Source organism: Mesoplodon densirostris, chromosome 11 (genome assembly GCF_025265405.1).
Source record: "Mesoplodon densirostris isolate mMesDen1 chromosome 11, mMesDen1 primary haplotype, whole genome shotgun sequence".
NCBI classification, from domain to species: Eukaryota; Metazoa; Chordata; class Mammalia; order Artiodactyla; family Ziphiidae; genus Mesoplodon; species Mesoplodon densirostris.
The window spans coordinates 68,379,131-68,400,491 of NC_082671.1; the positions used below are offsets into that span (position 1 = coordinate 68,379,131).

The following is a 21,361-nucleotide window of genomic DNA, read 5'->3' on the forward strand; positions in this document are numbered from 1 at the left end:
CAAGTTACCTCCAGTTTTCTATTTCATAAAAAATTCTGAAGCCAATATGGCAGTATGTTATAATTGTTATATTTGAGTTTGTTATATTACACTTTTATGTATTTTAAATTCTTTCACAACTAAAAATTAAAAAAGTGAAAAAATCATACAGCATTGGTTTAAAAAAAATCTGTCGGCCTACACATTTTTCCTTAAATGTTTTCATATTTATATTCATAGAAATGATTCATCCTAATGGTCATGAACATTAGTTTTTGAAGAAGTGCAGAAATTGTAAGTGCTGTTGGTTATTTCATATTTTTATTCTAAAATCCTCATATCCGTATTTTGATATTTTTTCCTTGATTGAAATATGCTTGATCAACACTGTAGCATTATACAGTAGCACATTAGTTATTGGCATGGTTGAGTTCTTACAAAATGTGCACGGGTTTTTATGTTTTATAGTTAGGACTTAGCTTTTCCTCTATGACAGCACCTGTGTGTTTTAGTAGTGGTATGAGAATGCTGCTTAGGAAGGGTCACAGGGCTCCCTTCAGATGTTCTTTCACACACTTTGAGTCTAAGGAAGGCTGTCAACTAGTATGATATTGGCAGGCACTAGTGACATTGATGACTTAAAAGTTTACTTGTTACTAATATTATTATTTTTTATAAACATTTACTGTATATAATATGAAAGTGTAAATCACTAGATGGAAGTGTACTTCTGAAGAACTCCTTAGAGTAGAACTTTTTGCAACTGAACAATGGAGTGAAGGGATAGATGATGATAATTATTTTAGCTACTCTTCTTAAACCTTAGAGAAATAGTACAAGATATGCATGCCGGGCTTCCTTGGTGCCGCAGTGGTTGAGAGTCCGCCTGCCGATGCAGGGGACACGGGTTTGTGCCCCGGTCCGGGAAGATCCCACATGCTGCGGAGCAGCTGGGCCCGTGAGCCATGGCTGCTGAGCCTGTGCGTCCAGAGCCTGTGCTTCATGGCGGGAGAGGCCCCAGCAGTGAGAGGCCCGCGTACGGCAAAAAAAAAAAAAAAAAAAAAAAAAAGATATGCATGCCTTTATGAGACTCGGGAATTCCTCAGTATTTATCTTTTAAGTAGCAGACTTGGCTCTGGATAGTCTCCCTAATAATAACAGTTTCCTTCCTGTCATTCTCAGAGGTAAGGATGTGACTAGGATCTCTTCTGTTTAGTATAGAAAATGTTCCCTTCCTAGTTTCACTTTTTTCCAAGAAATGATTGAGTTTTTATATTTTAGAATGAGTTTTCAAGTTAGACTTTCCCCTACAGCAGTTTCGTGTTTTTTTAAATTGAGGTGTAATTGACGTATAACATTACATTAGTTTCAGGTGCACAGCATAATGATTCGATATCTGTATATATTGTGAAATGAACACCTCAGTAAGTCTAGTTAACACCTGTCACCACACAGTTACAGTTTTTTTTTCTTGTGATGAGAGCTTTTAAGATTTACTCTCTTAGTGACTTTCAAATATGCAGCACAGTATTAACTATAGTCACCATGCTGTACATTACATCCCATGACTTATTTCTTTTATAACTGGAAGTTTGTACTTTTTGACCCCCTTTACCCATTTTGCCCACCCTTTCACCCCACTTCTGGCACTCGCCAACCTGTTCTTTATATCTGTAAGCTCGCTCTTTTGTTCTGTTTTTTAAAGATTCCACATGTAAGTGAGATCATATGGTATTTGTCTTTCTCTGTCTGACTTATTTCACTTAGCATAATGCCCTCAGGGTCCATCCATGTTGTCACAAATGGCAAGATTTCATTCTTTTTTATGGCTGAGTAATATTCCATTGTATATTTTTTACCACATTTTCTTTATCCATTCATCCATCGATGGACACTTACGTGTTTCCATGTCTTGGCTATTGCAAAAAATGCTGCTGTGAACATGAGGGTGTATGTATCTTTTCAAGTTAGTGTTTTTGTTTTCTTTGGGTAAATACCCAGAAATGGAATTGCTGGATCATATGTTCTGCTTTTAATTTTTAGGGGAACCTCCATACTGTTTTCCACAGTGGCTGCACCAATTTACATTCCCACCAGCAGAGCACTAGGGTTCCCTTTTCTCCACATCTTCACCAGTACCTGTTACTTCTTAATTTTTTGACAATAGCCATTCTAACAGGTGTGAGGTGATATCTCATTGTGGATTTGATTTGCATTTCCCTGATAATTAGTGATGTTGAGCATCTTTTCATGTACTTGTTGGCCATCTGTATGTCTTCTTTGGAATAATGTCTATTCCAATAATGCCCTTTTTTTAATCAGTTTTTTTTGGTTTTGCTTTTTTTTTTTTTACTATTGAGTTGAATGAGTTCTTTATATATTTTGAATATTAATTCCTTATCAGAGATGTGATTTGCAGTTATTTTCTCCCATTAAGTAGGTTGCCTTTTCAATTTGTTCGTAGTCTCCTTTGCTTTGCAGAAAGAAGCTTTTTATTGATAGTTTTGGAGTAGTTCCAGTTACTTATTTTTGCTTTTGTTGTCTTTGCTTTTGGTGTAAATCCAAAAATGTAATTGCCAAAGCCAGTGTCAAGGAGCTTACCGCCTGTGTTTTCTTCTAGGAGTTTTATGGTTTCAGATCTTACATTCAAGTCTTTAATCCATTTTGAGTTGATTTTTGTGTTTGGTGTAAGGTGGTGGCCCAGTTTAATTCTTTTGCGTGTGGCTGTCCAGTTTTCACAGCAGCATTTATTCCAGAGACTGTCCTTTCCCCATTGCACATTCTTGGCTCCTTTAGGGCAGTGTTTTTTTGAGCTGGGGTATGTGGGTGGGGGAGAGTAGTGCTATTGAAAAGATCATGAACTCTGAGGAATTTTTCAGGAGTAATTTAAAGAGATCAGATTTAGATTCAGCAGGAATGATTTTCTCTGTCTCTGCTCTTTCCTTTTCTGCATAGCTTTTGAAGGCATTTCAGTACTCTAGAGATATTTAGAAGTGTTTACATAAATATGCCATGTTTGGGACCAAGGTGGTGTTTTATTTATTTTGCTGCATTTGGTCATTATCAACTAAAATGGTTAATGTCTACTGTATACACAACATTGTTTAAAGATGTTCTCTCCCCCACTCCAAAATGAGGTCCTTCAAGTTAGAAACACACTCATGTCAGGAGTGTTTGGGCTTTCAGGTGTAGTCTTCTGTTTCATTAATTATCTTAATGGTGACAGAAAACAAGCTACTTTAGTTAAATGTTATATTGGAGTTTTTTCCCAGTAGACATTTTTGTATTTTTAAAGATACACTTAACACATTGAAAGTAGGGGTCTCATCATGTGCAAAGAAAATTTGTGTAATCTCCCCAAACTCCATTTTTGGGATTATTTGAAGTTTAAGCCAAAACCTGACTTGGAAACATAGTTTTTGTAGGGCATTCCAGATTTCTACCATGATTTAGAATCTCTTGGATTGTCCCGTTGAAAGGTGGGAAAAGGAAGTTTATGGTATAAGTGGAAAACTTTTATGCCATAAAAGGTCTATCAGCATTCACCCAAAAGTTACTGAGATCAGTAACTTATCGAAGAGCACCTTGTTCTTTTTTTTTTTTAAATTTACTTCTAAAAAAAAAAAAAAAAAAAAAAAAGGGCCTCCCTGGTGGCGCAAGTGGTTGAGAGTCCGCCTGCCAATGCAGGGGATACGGGTTCGTGCCCCGGTCTGGGAGGATCCCATATGCCGCGGAGCGGCTGGGCCCGTGAGCCATGGCCGCTGAGCCTGCGCGTCCGGAGCCTGTGCTCCGCAACGGGGGAGGCCACAACAGTGAGAGGCCCGCATACCGCAAAAAAAAAAAAAAAAAAAAAAAAATTTTACTTCTATACTTGTTGCCAGAATGCTATATAAGAATGCTACCAAAGAATATTACTGGAGTATAATATGTTTAAATGAGAGAAATTGCTTAAAAATAGTATTTGTTGAGTTCTTACTCTGTGTCAGCATTGTTATAAGTGTTTCTCATGTATTATCTCATTTATCTTTGGGATAACTCTGTGAACATCATTATTATCTCCATGAGGATTAGTAGCCTAAGGTCACACAGCCTAGTAAATGGTAGTGTAGACATGTAGAATCAGGCTCTTTGACTAAAATACTCATGTTCTTTATCACCATATTGGTTTAATAAAATCACCATAGATTGTTTATATCAACTGAATTTCAAGTAGTTGAGCTATAGAGATATGCAGGCCATAAACATGTTTTTGAATCAGAGGTGTGGGGCTGTGTCTAGCGTTTAACATATTTTACTTCTTACTGCTGCTTACCTGCAAAGCAAATACTTTAAAAAAATTGGACTATTTTTAAATAATAATATTTTTTCAGTTTAAAATTTACCCTAAAGTGAACATATTTTTTTGTGAAAAATATTTGAACATATCTCAATATTTTGCATCTAAATCTAGAACTTTGACTTATATAGGTCTATATTAGGTAGCTAATTAAACTATTCCGCCTATTTATTGAGCAGTTGAGCATCGTCTATACAAGGCCCTGTACTAGCTGGTTGGGAACAAAATAGAGAAGGGAGTTAACATTTATTGTACACTTGTTATATTTCAGTTGGTCTTTAGGTCTTCATCTCATAAGTCCATACAGTAACCCTGTTAGGTAGGTGTTATCCTCATTTTGTAGCACAGAAGACTGAGGCATAGAGAATTTAAGCTCTTGTAACCTAAATGGCAGCTCTAGAATTGGAACCTAAGTCTACCTGACAAAAAAATCCATGCTCCTTTTCTGACTCACTGTGCTGCCTTGTGTGTGAATATGTGTTCCCTGTTTCTAAGAGATTATAGTCTAGTCCGAAGGTTCGCAAGATGGAGTCTGCAGATGGACTGCTGGGGGTCCCTGATTCACTTTCAAAACTGTCTTTGTAATAATACTAAGATATTATTTCTCATTTCACTGTGTTGATATTTGCATTGACCATGTAAAAGCAATGGTGGGTAAGACTGCTGGCACCTTAGCATGAATTGAGGGAGTGGCACCAACTGTACTCAGAGTTGTTGTATTTTTTTTCTTAACCACTGTGCACTTACAGGGAAAGAAGAAAGTTTCACTTACAAATGTCCTTGATGAAGCCGTATGACTTTTTATTTTATTAATTTTGGACCCTCTAGTGTATATACCTTTTTTAAAAAATTGAGATATAAATCACACATAAAATTCACCTTTTAAAAGTGCACAATTCCTTGGTGTTTAGTATATTTACAAGGTTGTACAACTATCGCCACTATCCAATTATAGAACATTTTTATCACCCCCAAAAGAAACCCAATATTTATTGGCAGTTACTCCCCATTCTCCCCTGACCCCCAGCACCAGGCAAATACTAATCTCCTTTCTGTCTCTATGGATTTTCCTATTCTGTATTATTCCATTTATATGGAATGTATGTGGTCTTTTGTGTCTACCTTCTTTCACTTAATATACTGTTTTCAAGGTTCATCCGTGTAGTAGCTGTTGCTTCATTCTTTTTTTTAAACAGCTTTAATGAGATATAAGTCAAATACTGCACAATTCACCCATTTAAAGTGTACAATTCAGTGTTTTTTAGTATATTCACAGGTATGTTGCTTCATTCTGTGCAACCATTACTGCAGTTGATGTTAGAACTGTTTTATCACCTAAAAGAAACCTGTACCATTTGGTTATCACTATCTCCTAGTCTCCCTCCCCCTCTTTCCAAATAAAGAACCACTAATTTACTTTCTGTACCTATAGATTTCCCTAGTCTGGACTTTCATATGAATGGACTCGTATAATATGATTTCCAGTTTCTCCACATCCTCACCAATACTTGTTATAATCTGACTTTTTGGTTCTGGCTGTCCTAATAGGTGTGAAGTGGTGTCTCATATTCCCTAATGACTAATGATGTTGGGCATCATTTCATGTGCTTACTGGCTATTTATACACCTTCTTTGGAGGAGTGTATATTCAAAACATTTGCCAATTTTAAAATCGGGTTATTTGCCCTTTTATTGTTGAATTATAAGAGTTCTTTATATATTCTGGATATTAACACCTTATCACAGCGGTCCCCAACCTTTTTGGCACCAGGAACTGGTTTCGTGGGAGACAGTTTTTCCGTGGACGGTGCGGGGGAGGAGGGATGGTTCAGGCAGTAATGTGAGAGATGGGGAGCGGCAGATGAAGCTTTGCTCACTTGTCCACTGCTCACTTCCTGCTGTGCGGCCCAGTTCCTAACAGGCTGCAGACCCATTCTTGTGGGAGAAATCACTTCTTGATAGTATCACTTGATGCACAGAATTTAAACATTTTGATGGTCCAGTTTATTAATTTTTTTCTTTGGTTGTGCTTTAGGTATCATATCTAAGAAATTGTTGTTTAATTCAAGGTATGAAGATTTATACCTATGTTTTATTGTAAAAAGTTTATATTTTTAACTCTTACACTTAGGTCTTTGATCCACTTTGAGTTAATGTTTATAAATGGTGTTGAAGTAGGGGTCCATCTTCATTCTTTTCATGTGGATATCCAGTTGTCCCAGCACCATTTGTTGAAAAGATTATTCTTTCCCTCCTTGAACTGTCTTGGCATTAATTGTTCATCAGTTTGATCCAGTTAAATTTGGACTGGGGTAATTTTTTAGGCCCAGTCTTTGTGGTTTGTTCTGACCCCAGAAGAGGCTCTTCTTTGCTGTCTCTTGCCCTGGTTCTTACTAGTGAGTTACCTGGCCTGTGGTTTAGTTTGTTGCTCCTGATTAAGAGGCGCTACTTTTCAAGAACCTCCTTAGGCCTGAATTTCTCTACATTCTGTCTCAAATAAAGCCAGTTTCTTTGGGGAGAGCTTTGGAGCTTTCTTTTCTTATGGACTACTTCACCCTCTCGACAGAATCTCTGAGTCATTACTCTGGATGTTGGCCAGGGTGGCAGCTTTTTGTCTAATTGTCTTGTCTCTCCTGGCATGGAACCTTTGCCTTGTGAGTTGGGGAGAATACAGTCTGGACCCCAGGATTCTTGGATGGCTGTATCTTGGATACAGCCTCTGTCCTATGGATGGGGGCTGGGTGGAGGAAGAGGCCCATTATCTCCTGGTCCCACTCACCAGGAATTTAGCCTTTTATGGTTGGAGTTGTAGAAGATGAGAAATCGTGGTGACCTGCTCCTTCTGGTGATTGGTTGGGAGCTGAGGAGAGAAGGAGTGCCTTCTTCTTAGTCACACCCACCTGGAGCAAAGCTCCATCAAGCTAACTGCAGAGTAGTGGATTGTGGCTCAGATGCCACAGATGTTCACTGTTAGCAAGTTTTAGTAGATTCTCTTGAATAAATACTTCTTTATTTGCTGTATGGCTCTAGGACCATTTTCAGAGAATTAATTTTTCTTTTTAGTAGTTTTCACCAGCTTTGCTTATTTTCCAGGGGAGTTTGTCCTTGGAGCCTCTCATGCGAAGATCCCAGAAGTGGAAATCCGTAACTTACACTCTGGTTGGGATTGATATCAACTTAATTTCAATAGTGTACAACAATTTTGCTCCTATATAGTTCTGTTCCCCCCTCCCTTTTGCTGTTAATGTCGCAAATGACAACCCAGATTTATAATTCTTACTTTATGCAGTTGTCTTCACAGACAGGAGAAAAAAGAGAAACAAAAATGCATTTTTATTGTCTTTTTTGTTTACCTATATAGTTGTCTTTATCTGTGCTCTTTATTTCTTCATGTGGATTTGAGTTACTCTCTAGTGTTTTCTCATTTCAAACTGGTGGACTCCTTTTAGCATTTATTGTAAAGGCAGGTCTACTAGCAACAAATTCTCTCAATTTTGTTTTTCTCAGAATGTCTTAATTTTTCCTTCTTTTTTTTTTTTTTTTTTTTTTTGCGGTACGCGGACCTCTCACTGCTGTGGCCTCTCCCGTTGCAGAGCACAGGCTCTGGATGTGCAGGCTCAGCGGCCATGGCTCACGGGCCCAGCCGCTCCGTGGCATGTGGGATCTTCCCGGACCAGGGCACGAACCCGTGTCCCCTACATCAGCAGGCGGACTCTCAACCACTGTGCCACCAGGGAAGCCCTTTCCTTAATTTTTGAAGGATAGTTTTGCTTGATATAGAATCCTTGGTTGACATGCTCCCCCACCCTGCCGCCCGCCCGAACTTTGAATATGCCATCCCACTGCCTTCTGGCTTCTCGGATTTCTGATGTGAAGTTAGCTGTTATTTGAATTGAATATCTCTTGTACATGATGAGTCACTTTTTCTTTCGGCTTTCAAGATTTTCTTTTCTTCTTTCTGTATTTTGAATATGATGTGTCTAGATATGGATCTCTTTTAGCTTACCCTCCTTGGAGTTCATTGACCTTGTTGAATGTGTAGATTAATGTTTTTCATCATATTTAAGAAATTTTCAGCCATTATTTCTTCAAATATTCTTTCTGCCCTTTTTCCCCTCTTCTGGGCCTCCCGTTATGCATATGTTGGTAACTTGATGGTGTTTCATAGGTCTCAAGGGATATTATCATTTTTCTTTATTGTTTTTTCTTTCATTTCCTCAGATTGGATAACTTTAATTGATCTTCAAGTTCACTGATTTTTTTTTCTTCTGCCTGGTCAAATCTGCTTGAAACCCTCTGGTGAATATTTCATTTCAGTTATTCTGCTTTCTCAGAATTTCTGTTTGGTTCTTTTTTATAATTTCTAGCTTTTTACTGATATTCTCTATTTGGTGAGACATTATTCTCACACTTTCCTTTAGTTTGTAGGCATGGTTTCCTTTAGCTCTTTGAATGTATCTGAAACAGCTGATTTAAGATCTTTGTAATAGGTATAAATTCAAACTCCGGGCTTCCTCAGGGATAGTTTCTTTTGCTATCCTCAGCATGTATTTTCTACTTTATAATTTGAAATGACTGTTCAAGCTCCAGCCATACAATCTGTATTCCAGCTATCAGGAAGGAGGAGGAGCTGAAGACATGCTTATTCCCTTTGTACTTCCTAGAAGTTCTATATGATACTTTTGCTTATAGCCCATTGACCAGAATGGTTTCCTATCATTACACCTAGTTTCAAGGGAGGCTGGGAATTGTAGTCATTAATCTGGGTTGCCATTTGCCTGAGGCTTTTATTACTGAGAAAGAAGAGAAGAATGGATTGGGGGATATAATTAGGATTTTGGTTTTTTAACTATAGTCTGCTCCTTTGGTTATTCTAATATATATGCCTACCCTTCTTTTCACATATACAACACATTCACCTCATACCTAGAGAGACTACCCCAGTGTTTCATTTAGTTACTGCATTCAGCACAAAGCACTGCATTCAGGATGTCTGAGTAATGTGCAGTCTTCTCTGGTAGGAATGGTTCAGGGCTTATAAACTAAAAGACAAGGTAACTGCCCCCAAGACAGTTAGTATACAATAGGTGTAATAGAAATAGGATGATAGCAATAAAAAATTACCACCTGAAAAATTTCCATCTTTTTATTGATATTCTTTATTTGGTGAGATATGATTCTCATGCTCCCTCTAGTTTTTTAGACATGGTTTCCTTAGACATGGTTTCCAAAAAGGGGAGACTTGGTAACATATAAAAGTCTCTGGTCCATAGCAATTATTAAATGCTACTGTGTAGGAAATTTGAAGACTTTCTGTCCTGACAGAGGAATAAATTTCTGGATTAAGCATTGTTTTTAAGCCTGATGACACTGGTCTTTTCTTACTTGGATCTGTGCCTTGCCTATCTCCACCCCATCTTAATTTAATGGCAGTCACAGTGAGGCCATCTGAAACAGTTGGCTTGTGTGAGAAGGCAACCCTAAGCACCCCTCCCCACTGCTCCCCCCAACCCCTGCCCACTTTGTTTTGGCAATTGGGTTCATAGCCTTTGTATGGGCAGAGCTCCAGTCTTATGTCTATTAGGCAGCCACTACTTTAAATATTTATTTATTTGTTTGTTTGTTTATTTATTTAGCTAGCTAGCTGCACTGGGTCTTAGTCTTGGCGTGCGGGATCTTCGCTGCGGTGTGTGGAATCTTTAGCTGTGGCATGCGGGATCTAGCTCCCTGACCAGGGATAGAACCTGGGGCCCCCTGCATTGGGAGCATGGAGTCTTAACCACTGGACCACCAGGGAAGTCCCTGGCAGCCACTGCCTTTAACTGCACCATTTTGGAATACAGAGTGTTTCGCTCTTTCTACCCTATAAGGCTCCAAAGTAAGAGGCTTCTAGTGAACTTAGATTGCAGGCCACAGGAAAGAGTACACCTTCCTTAGCAAGGATATGTTCCTTTTTATCGTTTCTTATTGACTGACTGACTAGCTCTAGCCTGAGTTTTACCTCTCTGATACAATTTTGTTGAAAGTTGCAAGAAGCAGTCAACACATACAACATTCTGAATCTTTCCTACTATTTCCCTTAAACCTATAGCATTCCAATATAATCAGGCAGTGCTTTTTTAAAAAATATTTATTTATTTATTTATTTGGTTGCACTGGGTCTTAGTTGTATTAGGCAGGCTCCTTAGTTGTGGCTTGCGGGCTCCTTAGTTGCAGCTCGCCGACTCCTTAGTTGCAACACGTGGGCTCCTTAGTTGCAGCATGCGAACTCTTAGTTTCGGCATGCATGTGGGATCTAGTCCCCTGACCAGGGATCGAACCCAGGCTCCCTGCATTGGGAGTGCAGAGTCTTATCCACTGTGCCGCCAGGGAAGTCCCCAGGCAGTGCTTTAATGAGATGTTTTACCGTCTTCAGTATCTGAAGGTTCACCAGAAATGTTACAATCTTTCTCATGAAGCATTCTGTTCCTGGCACCAAATTCTGTATTAGGGTTATGTTCAACCATTTGTGATTCCAAAAAAGTAAAATAATGGTGGTTTTAAACATGATATAAGTTTACTTTCTTCTTACATAAAAGAAGTCCAGAGGTAGGTAACCCAGGGCTGGTGTGGTGCTGCACAGTGTCAAGGAACCAACTTCTGTTTTTGTTGCCTTGCCATTCTCAGTATGTGGCTTCTTCCTCATAGTCTGAGATGTCTACTTGCACTCCAGCACCTCATCCATATTCCAGGCAGCAGGAAGGAGGAGGGTCCAAAGAATAGTATACTCAGTTCCTTTAAGGACATTTCCTGGAAATCACACTTAATACTTTTACAGGCATACCTCGTTTTATTACGCTTTGCTTTATGGTGCTTCACAGATGTTGCATTTCTCAGAAATTGAAGGTTTGTGGCAACCCTGCATTGAGCAAGTCTATTGGTGCCATTTTTCCAACGTGTCTCTGTATCACATTTTGGTAATTATCGAGGTATTTCAAATTTTCATTATTATATTTATTATGATGATTTGTGATTGATGATCCTCGATGTTACCTCTATGACTCGCTGAAGACTCAGATGATGGTAAGCATTTTTTAGCAATAAACTAATTTAAATTAAGGCATATATATTGTTTCTTTAAGACGTAATATTATTGCACGCTTAATAGATTATAGTATAGTGGAGGCATAACTTGTATCCACTGGGAAACCAAAAAATTCATGTGACTCGCTTTAATGTGATACTCGCTTTATTGCAGTGGTCTGGAACCCAACCTGCCATAGCTTCGAGGTATCGTTGTATTCATGTCCCATTGGCTCGAACTCATGGCCACATCTGGCTACAGGAGAGGCTGGGAAGTGCAATCTGCATTCTGGCATGCACTTAGCTAAAGTTCAGGTGTTCTATTATTAAGGAAGAAAGAGAAAGTGGATATTGGGCAAAACCTCCAATGCTTCCCATAGTGATCCAGGTGAGGTTCTTTTGCTTCCTGCTTATGGGTCGTCTCTGGTATTTAAAAACACTCCTGGGCTTCCTTGGTGGTGCAGTGGTTGAGAGTCTGTCTGCCGATGCAGGGGACACGGGTTCGTGCCCCAGTCCAGGAAGATCCCACATGCCGAGGAGCAGCTGGGCCCGTGAGCCATGGCTGCTGAGCCTGTGCGTCCGGAGCCTGTGCTCCGCAACGGGAGAGGCCACAACAGCGAGAGGCCTGCGTACCGCAAAAAACAAAAAGAAACAGTCCTAATTCTCTTTCTGTTGTATTCTCTCTTTCATATCATCTAAAACTTCCCAGTTACTACATTCGGATGCTTTCTTTTCTTTTAGATATAGATCACGAGTGTGCTTCCTTTCTCCTTCATTGAGTTAGAACCTTTCCATTTTAAGATATGCCACCAAGACGTTAGAATATTTCCATGCCGGTGTGCAGTTACCTTTTCTTTCTTTCTTTCTTTTTTTTTTTTTTTGCTATACACATCATGCTTATTGCCTGCACAGATGCCTACAAAATGCGCTGTGCTAACTGCTGACTGCTGCTGTGTGTCTTAGCATTTTATAAATTCTACAGTCACTGCCCTTAGATGTAGCTGTAAAGTGGAGATTCCTGCAGTGCTTTGGAGAACACTTTTGTTGTATTTTATATTTGTTTGGGAAGTGGATTTCTTTGCCTGTACTCTCTCTTCCCTCTTTATTTCAAAGCTTTAAATATAATTGTACTGAAGTTAAAATCATATTTACTGATGTCTGTTACATTTTATTCCATCAGAACTTCTCAGCACCTTTTTTTAGAAATATTACTTGGCTGAGAGTAATACTATTTGAAGCAAGAGGCTGTCAGAAGGGAAGAATAATGGAACATGACTTAGGAGCTGTTTTTATTTAAGTTGAGATGTTCTGCCTTTTTTTTTTTTTTTTTTTTTTGCAGTACATGGGCCTCTCACCGCTGTGGCCTCTCCCATTGCGGAGCACAGGCTCCGGATGCGCAGGCCCAGCGGCCATGGCTCACAGGCCCAGCCGCTCTGCAGCATGTGGGATCTTCCCGGACCAGGGCACAAACCCGTGTCCCCTGCATCGGCAGGCAGACTCTCAATCACTGCACCACCAGGGAAACCCCCAGAGGTTCTGCCTTGATTGAAGCCTTTAATGACCATGAGCAACTGGAAATGCATTCTTAAACACAAGCTCTGCACTGTTTACTGTGAAGGTAATATGAAGAGCAAGTGCTTTTGTATGGTAACTAATCTTGTCAGAATAGATTCATTTAATCAATAAGTTAGCTTTTATAGTTAAAGTGTAATCAGAAGGATAATTGATGAGAATGCTGGTGGTGTTTCATCTCAAATGCTGCAGTGCTGTCATAGATTGTACATTGTCCTGAGGGTCCTCACTGTAACACCAGTAGGTGACTAGGAGCCGTAGCCTAGCCTCTTCTCCTTGACCCATATTGAAGACTCTGGCCTTCAATATACTTTTTCTGTAGCAGAAAAACCCAAATGAACTTTTGGGCCAACCCAATATTTGTATTTGCTGTATTCCTACAAAATTGTGACAGTTTCTGGATTATTTTCCTTCTTTTTATGGCAAAATATTTCGTTCTCAGTGTTCTGAAATATTTGATCAAGAATTTAGGAAGATATTCATGACTCCTTTTATAAAGAGGGAACATATTCTTAAGATATGGGGAGAGAGCTCATTGGGAAACCTAAGGATGTGAGGCTCTGGCACTGGAAAATAGTGCTTCTCTTCAAACACTCCATTGTAGCGTGGAAACAAAGCACAGTACTGTAAACGTCTTCCCTTTCCCCCAGCTGCTGCCTGTCTTCATCCTAGGTGAGTTTTGTCTCAACAAGTTTTTCATTCCAAGGGTAGTATGTTCAAAAATAACTAGTCTTTTTCATATTATTCATACCTGAACAGCATCACTAGGGCACATTTTCTATACTGTGGCCTGGCAACATTTCAGGTTGTCCTGGCTTATTGGAGTGTAAGGTTTTAGTGTCAGAGTGGGAACGACAGAAGAATTCCTAACTTGAAAATTGTCTTATGATGGATTATGTAATTTTGTAGGTGAATACACAAGTATGTTCAGATCATATTTAAATTTATTCAGGTCTTTTTTTAAAAATATTTATTTTATTTATTATTTATTTTTGGCTGTATTGGGTCTTCGTTGCTGCATGTGGTTTTCTCTAGTTGCAATGAGCCCGGGCTGGTGTTAGTTGCGGTGCGCGGGCTTCTCATTGCAGTGGACTCTCTTGTTGTGGAGCACCGGCTCTAGGCATGCGGGCTTCAGTAGTTGTGGCACTCAACCTTAGTAGTTGTGGCACACGGGCTTAGTTGCTCTGCAGCATGTGGGATCTTCCCGGATCAGGGTTCGAACCCGTGTCCCTTGCCTTGGCAGGTGGAGTCTTAACCACTGCGCCACCAGGGAAGCCCTATTCAGGTCTTTTTTTTTTTTTTTTTTTTTTTTTGCGGTATGCGGGCCTCTCACTGTTGTGGCCTCCCCCGTTGCGGAGCACAGGCTCCGGACGCGCAGGCTCCGGACGCGCAGGCTCAGCGGCCATGGCTCACGGGCCCAGCCGCTCCACGGCATATGGGATCCTCCCAGACCGGGGCACGAACCCGTATCCCCTGCATCGGCAGGCGGACTCTCAACCACTTGCGCCACCAGGGAGGCCCCCTATTCAGGTCTTTTATACATAGCATGTGGACTGCTAAACATCCGTCATTCTTTCTCTTAGAGAAGAAATTTCTTTTTTAAAATTAATTAATTAATTTATTGGCTGCGTTGGGTCTTTGTTGCTACGCGGGCTTTCTCTAGTTGCGACAAGCGGGGGCTACTCTTCATTGCAGTGCGCAGTCTTATTGCAGTGGCTTCTCTTGTGGAGCAAGGGTTCTAGGGTGCACGGGCTTCAGTAGTTGTGGTGCGGGTGCTCAGTAGTTGTGGCTCATGGGCTTAGTTGCTCCATGGCATGTGGGATCTTCCTGGGTCAGGGATTGAACCCATGTCCCCTGCATTGACAGGCGGATTCTTAACCACTGCGCCACCAGGGAAGTCCCAAGAGAAGAACTTCTAAAAGACAGATAGAATTCCACAGTTAAAAATTGGAACATATTTGAACACCACAGAAAAGGGATCAGGAATCATAAGGAAAGCATATCTGTAGTGTTTGTGGGCATGAATATAGTTTAAGGAACATAATGAAGTCATGTTGCCAACATAGTGCTTTAAATCTTAAGCAGCGTTTTCTTGGGGAGCAGGGAATTGGAGATAGGGGTTAAGGCAAATTGTCAAATTTCTCTTAAATGTTTGCAACAAAATGCCACCTTGTAGTTAAACTCTCTGTAGTTTTCAGGATAACTTCTCATAAGACCCTTTAAGATAACAGGACAAAGAGTAACAATTTTTATTCAGAGTGACTTGCCCAGGGTCATATCACCAAACTCAGTGATTTAAGATATTGATATAGGTCACATAACTTCTCCCCAAAACAACATTATTGTAATTGTTACTAGGGGGCCAGGCAGAATGGTAAATTATACCAAACTCAAAAGTCAGGCAGCAGGCTAAGGTGAACAATTTCCCCTACAGTCTATTCTCTACACAGCTGCCAAAGTGATCTTTAACAACATGTGTCAGATCATATCACTCCATTGCTTAAAACCTCCCAGGGGCATCCAGTTTTTCCTAAAATGTATTTCTCCCCTCCTGTTCTGCTCTCTGCCCAGGCTGGTCTTTCAGTTCCTTGAAGATGTCAAGCTCATTCCCACCTCATGGTCTTTGAACTTGTACATGCTGTTTCCTCTGCATGGCTGGCTGCTTCTTGTCAAATTATGCTAGCATCAGATTGTGTAGTGGTTAGAGACATGGGCTCTGAAAGCTGATTCTCTGCGTTCCAGTTATTTAACCTCTCAGTGCCTTCGTTTCCTCACCTGTAAAAAATTGGATAAGTAAATACCTGTTAGTGTTGTGAAGGTTGAATACACACACATGCAGTGCCTTACACAGAGGAAGTGCTCATTAAGTGTTGGCTGTTATAAAAGTCTCAGTTCAGAAATCACCTCCTCAATGAGACCTTTCTTGAACATTTAAATTAACCTTCCTCCACCCCCCATAATACTTACAGTTACCTGAAATTATTTTATTGTGTATTTATTTACTTTTATTTTTGTGTCTCTCTCACTATAACGTAGGCTCCATGAAAGCAGGAATATTTTCTGTGTCTTGCATTTCCAGTGCCTAGAACAGTGCCTTCTCAGTATATATTTGTTGAGTGAATTAATGGAAGCCAGATCCACCCCAGAAGGTCTTCTTAGGTGATATTAAGACTGAAAAGCAGTTTGTGTCACTCAGTTAAAGGTGTTCCCATGTGTACCCAACACCATTAAATTATGTTCTAAGCTATGGGTATCTGGCAGGGGCTTGTAGAGAGTGGTGTGGAGAGGTAATACAAAGAAAAGGAGTTGAACCTGCAGATAAAATACATATCTTAACTTTTCTTTATTTTAAATGTTTTTATTTATTTCTCCTGCTTCCAGCTGGTAAGTTCATGTCCTTTTATATAAGCCCTTGAGCTTACTTGTGTCTTTAAGTTTAGGGACAGCTGGTTGCCCCTCAGCATTATAAAGTTACAGCTTTATTGAGCTTCTTTTAAAATAGTGTGAGTAGAAAGTACCGATATGTAATTAGATACTCAGCTGTATATGATAATTTTAGGAGTCAGAGGGATGCTCTAAAACCAAAGTAGGCAATCTGAGACTAGGAATTCCTGAGTTATCAAGAGTCAAGTATGATAGCAATTTCTCATTCCCTTATATCTGTACCTCTGCCTTTTCCTCTTATTAATACTATCACTACGCTTTCTGTTTTCTTCCTATTCTTGTATTCCTTTTTGTTTCTATCCTTCTACTTTCACGTCCATGTTTTCCTTCTCAAGTATATGATGGAAACTCAAATGATGTTTCTATTATTTGGCTTTGGCTCCTGCACCCAGTACCCAGAATCAGATTGATCATCCTCTCAGATAAATGTCCTCCTCCTTTCTTGCCTGCTTCTTTTAGTAGAATCACCGTTCTAGCAGTCACTCTGGCTTAAAACCATGGAGTCATCTTGACACCTCCCTTTCTTCAGCCCCACAACCAAACACAAACATGTCCTATCACTTATAAATTCTGTCTCATTCATTCAGCATGAACTCAGCAAAGATTAGAGTTTCTGCTCTGTGCCAGGTATGACTCCATGTTGTGTGTGACAGTTCCCATCTTTCTGCATTTGCTACCCAAATTCAGGATCTCAGTAAATTATACTTTGCCTAGTAAAAGTAGCTTCATAACTTTTTTCCCAACCTCATATTCCTTTTTTCCAATCCAGTATTTATTGCACTGCCAGATTAATTCTCTAAAACATGGTTTGACCATGCTATTCCTTCTTTTTTTTAAAATTTTTATTTTCTGTTGGACTGTAGTTGATTTACAATGTTGTGTTGTGTTCCCTACTTCTCAGAGTAAAACTCAGCTTGCTGTTCCAGGCATATCTCATATAACTTGTACTTGATTGCCCTTTTAGAACATACTCCACACTTTCTCACATCCATGTTTTTGGTCATGCTGTTCTGTCTCCTGGAAGAATATAAGCTCCCTGAGGGCAGGAACTTTGTCTTATTCACTGTAGTATCCTGTAGCACACAGAACAGTACCTGGCATGTAGTAGTTACTCAGTAGATATTTATCGAAAGAATGAATGAGAAATAAGTGAATCTTGTCAGTACTACCTATTTAAAAAATTTTTATTGACGTATAGTTGATTTACAATGTTGTGTTAATTTCTGCTGAATAGCAGAGTGACTCAGTTATGCATATCCTTTTTCATATTCTTTTCCATTATGGTTATCACAGGTTATCGACTATAGTTCCCTGTGCTCTACAGTAGGGCCTTGTTTATCCATCCTGTATCTAGTAGTTTGCATCTGCTAATTGCAAGCTCCGGACACTTCCCTCCTCCACACCCCTTCCTCTTGGCAACCACAGTCTGTTCTCTGTGTCTGTGAGCCTGTTTCTGGTTTGTAATTCTATCTAGTTTTTATGACTCTTCCCAAACATTAATATTACCTCTCTTAGGAAGCCTTTTCTGATCTTCTGTGTATTTCTATTTAAACATAAATACCTACCTGTGACAGAACCTTTTTCCCTCTTTTTTTTTCTGTATCAGTGCTGGCTTTGATTGTGTATGTCATGTGGTTGCCATGAGATTAATATAGTCAGTAAATGAACAAATGTTTATTGAGTTCTTGTTCTGCGTCAAGTATGATATCTAGGTACTTGAGTCAAAAGGACAGTAGAATGGAATTCCTTTCCTCAGTGAACTTAACTGCCTAGTGGAGGATCAATCCATTTTAATAGTAGTAAAAGTAAGCAGTGAGAAGCAGGCCTGGGATCTTACGGAAGCATAGCCTTTTGGAAGGGGTTGGATAATACGGAGAAGGGGGTAGGTTGGGGAAGAAGAGGCAGTTCTAGGCTGTCACAAGTAGAAAGCAACATATGGTGGGAGCAGTGGGTGCTTAAAGGGGAGTGTGAGAAATGGAGCAGGTACTCTGAAGGGCCTTGTACTGTTGGTATTGAAGAGGCAGTACTATATTGTTACCTTTTATCTGTTTTGTTGGGATAAGAGGAAAAACTTGGATGACTGATTCCCTGTAAAATGATCAGGAGGCGCTGAAAACCTGAAGTGAGCAAAACCTGTAGCTCCATGGAACTTCCTGAAAAAAATTACTTGGGAGGTAAGATTTTTGTTACGTGGAATGCCTTCCTACTTGATTGATAGTCTATATAAGCAATTCCAATTTGAAAATAAGTTTTTTCCTGAGAATTTGAAAGCATATTCTATTATGTCAGTTTCCCATGTTGATGTTAAGAAATCTGCTGTCATTCATTGTGTCTCACAGTGTTGTGGGTCAGGGATTTGGGTGGGGCTTAGCTTGGGGGTTCTTCTGCTCCACATGGTGTTCGTTAACTTGGGTCCACGTGGTGGCATTCAGCAAGTGACTGGGCATGCCTGGGGGATGTCCAGGAGTATACAGGCCTGACACCTTGGTGGGGATGTCTGGAAGGCTAGTCTTAGCTAGATCCCTTTTCTTTTCAGTGTAGTCTTGAGACCTCTTCTTATGGTCTCTCCATCAGAGCAGTTGGACTTCTGGGAGTACAGCGCTCCCAAAGATCAAGGTAAAAGCTGCCAGTCTCCTTAAACTCTAGACCTGGAACTGGCATAGCATCATTTTCACTGTACTGCATTGTTAAGACAGTCACAGCCCAGCTCAGGTTCAAGAGGAGGGGAAATAGACCTCCTACCACTGGGAGAAGTGTCAGGGAATTTGTAGTCATCTTTAATCTGCCGTGCCACTCTTCATGTGCTTTCTGTTGTTTTGAGTTAGATTTTATATTTTCCTGTTTCTTGTACTCCTTGGTTTTGGATGACTTCTAAGATGAAGAGGGAGCAGAAAGGCCTTTTCTTTGCCATCTGTTGTAGCCTGAGTAGTTTTTAAGACATCTGAAGATAACGGGGATGGTAGTAACAGAGATAAGGGCAGCTAGCTAGCCAAGGCTAGATGTTTTCCTCACCTTTCACTGTAGGATCTAGGGCAGTACCTAGTACATAGTTAGCTCTCAGAAAATACTTGTTCTCAAATTCCTTTGTGTCAAATTTTATATATATATATATATATATATATATATATATATATATATGTTCTTAGACAGTAAGAGTTTTAAAGATTTTGGTTTATCTGTTGAAGATAAATCAAGGAAAATAAGAGTAAAAATCTGTACAGTTAAAAAAAGATTCATTAATTGATTAAAAAACCACTTTTTATAAAGAGAAATTTTTTTCAGAAGAGTAATGTCATTTGGTTGTATGAAACTCTTTGTCATGGGTCATAATAAAAAATCATGTCAGTATATACTTTTTTAGAGTTATCAGCTGTCTGCCTGAGCTCTTCCATTTCTCTAACACATTTTGTGCTATTGCGTCTAGTTACATGTGCCGCTCGGCACCAGCAGAAGGCATGCAGCCCAAAAAGGGGGTGGGGTGGAGAAAAGATGAGGGGGAATCAAGCCAGCAAGAGAGGGAAACAGATGGGTTGTGGGAGATGACCCTGCCCCCATGTTGTTTTTGTTCTGGCTGCTACTGATCGTATGTGAATCAGCAGGCAAAAAATTGGATTTGGTGATCCTATGATGAAAAAGAAAGTTTGATTTTGGACTCAGTAGAATTATAAATTTACAACACTAAAACATGATGCAGATTTTTTCTTTTGGTTATGTTAATTATCTTTCCTTTGAGACATTTCAGAAAGTATTTTGAGATATAACTCTTTAATTTTTCTAAATAATATATGTATAATCTGAGATGACTATTACTCTTTCAGCTTTTCTTTTTCATGCAAGTTTTACAGTAAATAAGACTTTAGGCATATTCAGGAACTGGTAGAGGAGACTTAATCCATGATGGCGATTCCTCAACATTTTTGGATCTTGTCTCTAGATGGTCAGAGTTTACTAGGACTTTCTCCTGTGGGCTATTTAAAAATGAGTAGAAAGTCATATGTTTGCTAGAGAAATAAATCTTCCCAATGTATGTATTTCATGCTAAATATTCTGTCTTTTCTTTTGTTAGTGCTTATACTTGACTTCTTCATTTTTTCTTTACGCCTAGCACTTGACTTGGGTTGACTTTCTTTTAGGGCTCATAGTCCACATTTTCTTTTAAAAAAATCTTTTTTTTAGAAGTACTGGTTATGTGCATTAAGTACATACCAGAATTACAGACACATGCAGTTTAACTTCAAACTTCATTAGCGAAATCATGACATCATTGTGATGGATGGATCTTTATTGTCTTTTAGGGGCAGTAACACATGTGAATGTCAGATCTCCAAATCTCAGCAATAATAATAATTTTCTAATTCAAAGTAATAGGAGGAAGGTTGTTCTGAATTACTGAAAAGTAAATTAAGGGACACTTTAAAGAATAGACAGTTTATTCTTTCAAGCTCAATGAATAATATGAGTTAGTTTAGTAAATTATTTCTTAAGCAGAGATCTTGCCAAGCCATTTAAAAATTATTGTGGTAAAAAACATATGATACTAAAGTTACCATCTTAATCATTTTTAAGTGTATAGCTCACTAGTGTTAAGTATATTCACACTGCTGTACAACAGATCTCTAGAACTTTTTCATCTTGCAAAGCTAAAACTCTATATCCAGTAAACACTACTGCCAGGCCATTTTTTTTTTTAATTTTTATTTATTTATTTATTTTTGGCTGTGTTGGGTCTTCGTTTCTGTGCGTGGGCTTTCTCTAGTTGGCGGCGAGCGGGGGCCACTCTTCATCGTGGTGCACGGGCCTCTCACTGTCGCGGCCTCTCTTGTTGCGGAGCACAGGCTCCAGACGCGCAGGCTCAGTAGTTGTGGCTCACGAGCCTAGTTGCTCCACGGCATGTGGGATCTTCCTAGACCAGGGCTCGAACCGGTGTCTCCTGCATTGGCAGGCAGATTCTCAAACACTGCACCACCA

The 21,361-nt window shown here is 39.5% G+C and overlaps 1 long non-coding RNA gene across 1 annotated transcript in view; it reads left to right on the forward strand.

The window, feature by feature from the left end:
* The window catches only part of LOC132499341 (uncharacterized), an 84,427-nt gene that overhangs the window by 57,959 nt on the left and 5,107 nt on the right, over nt 1–21,361 (forward strand). Inside the window, exon 3 of the long non-coding RNA XR_009533838.1 lies at nt 220–273. This is a non-coding gene — a long non-coding RNA (uncharacterized LOC132499341). The remainder of the gene's footprint in view (nt 1–219; nt 274–21,361) is intronic.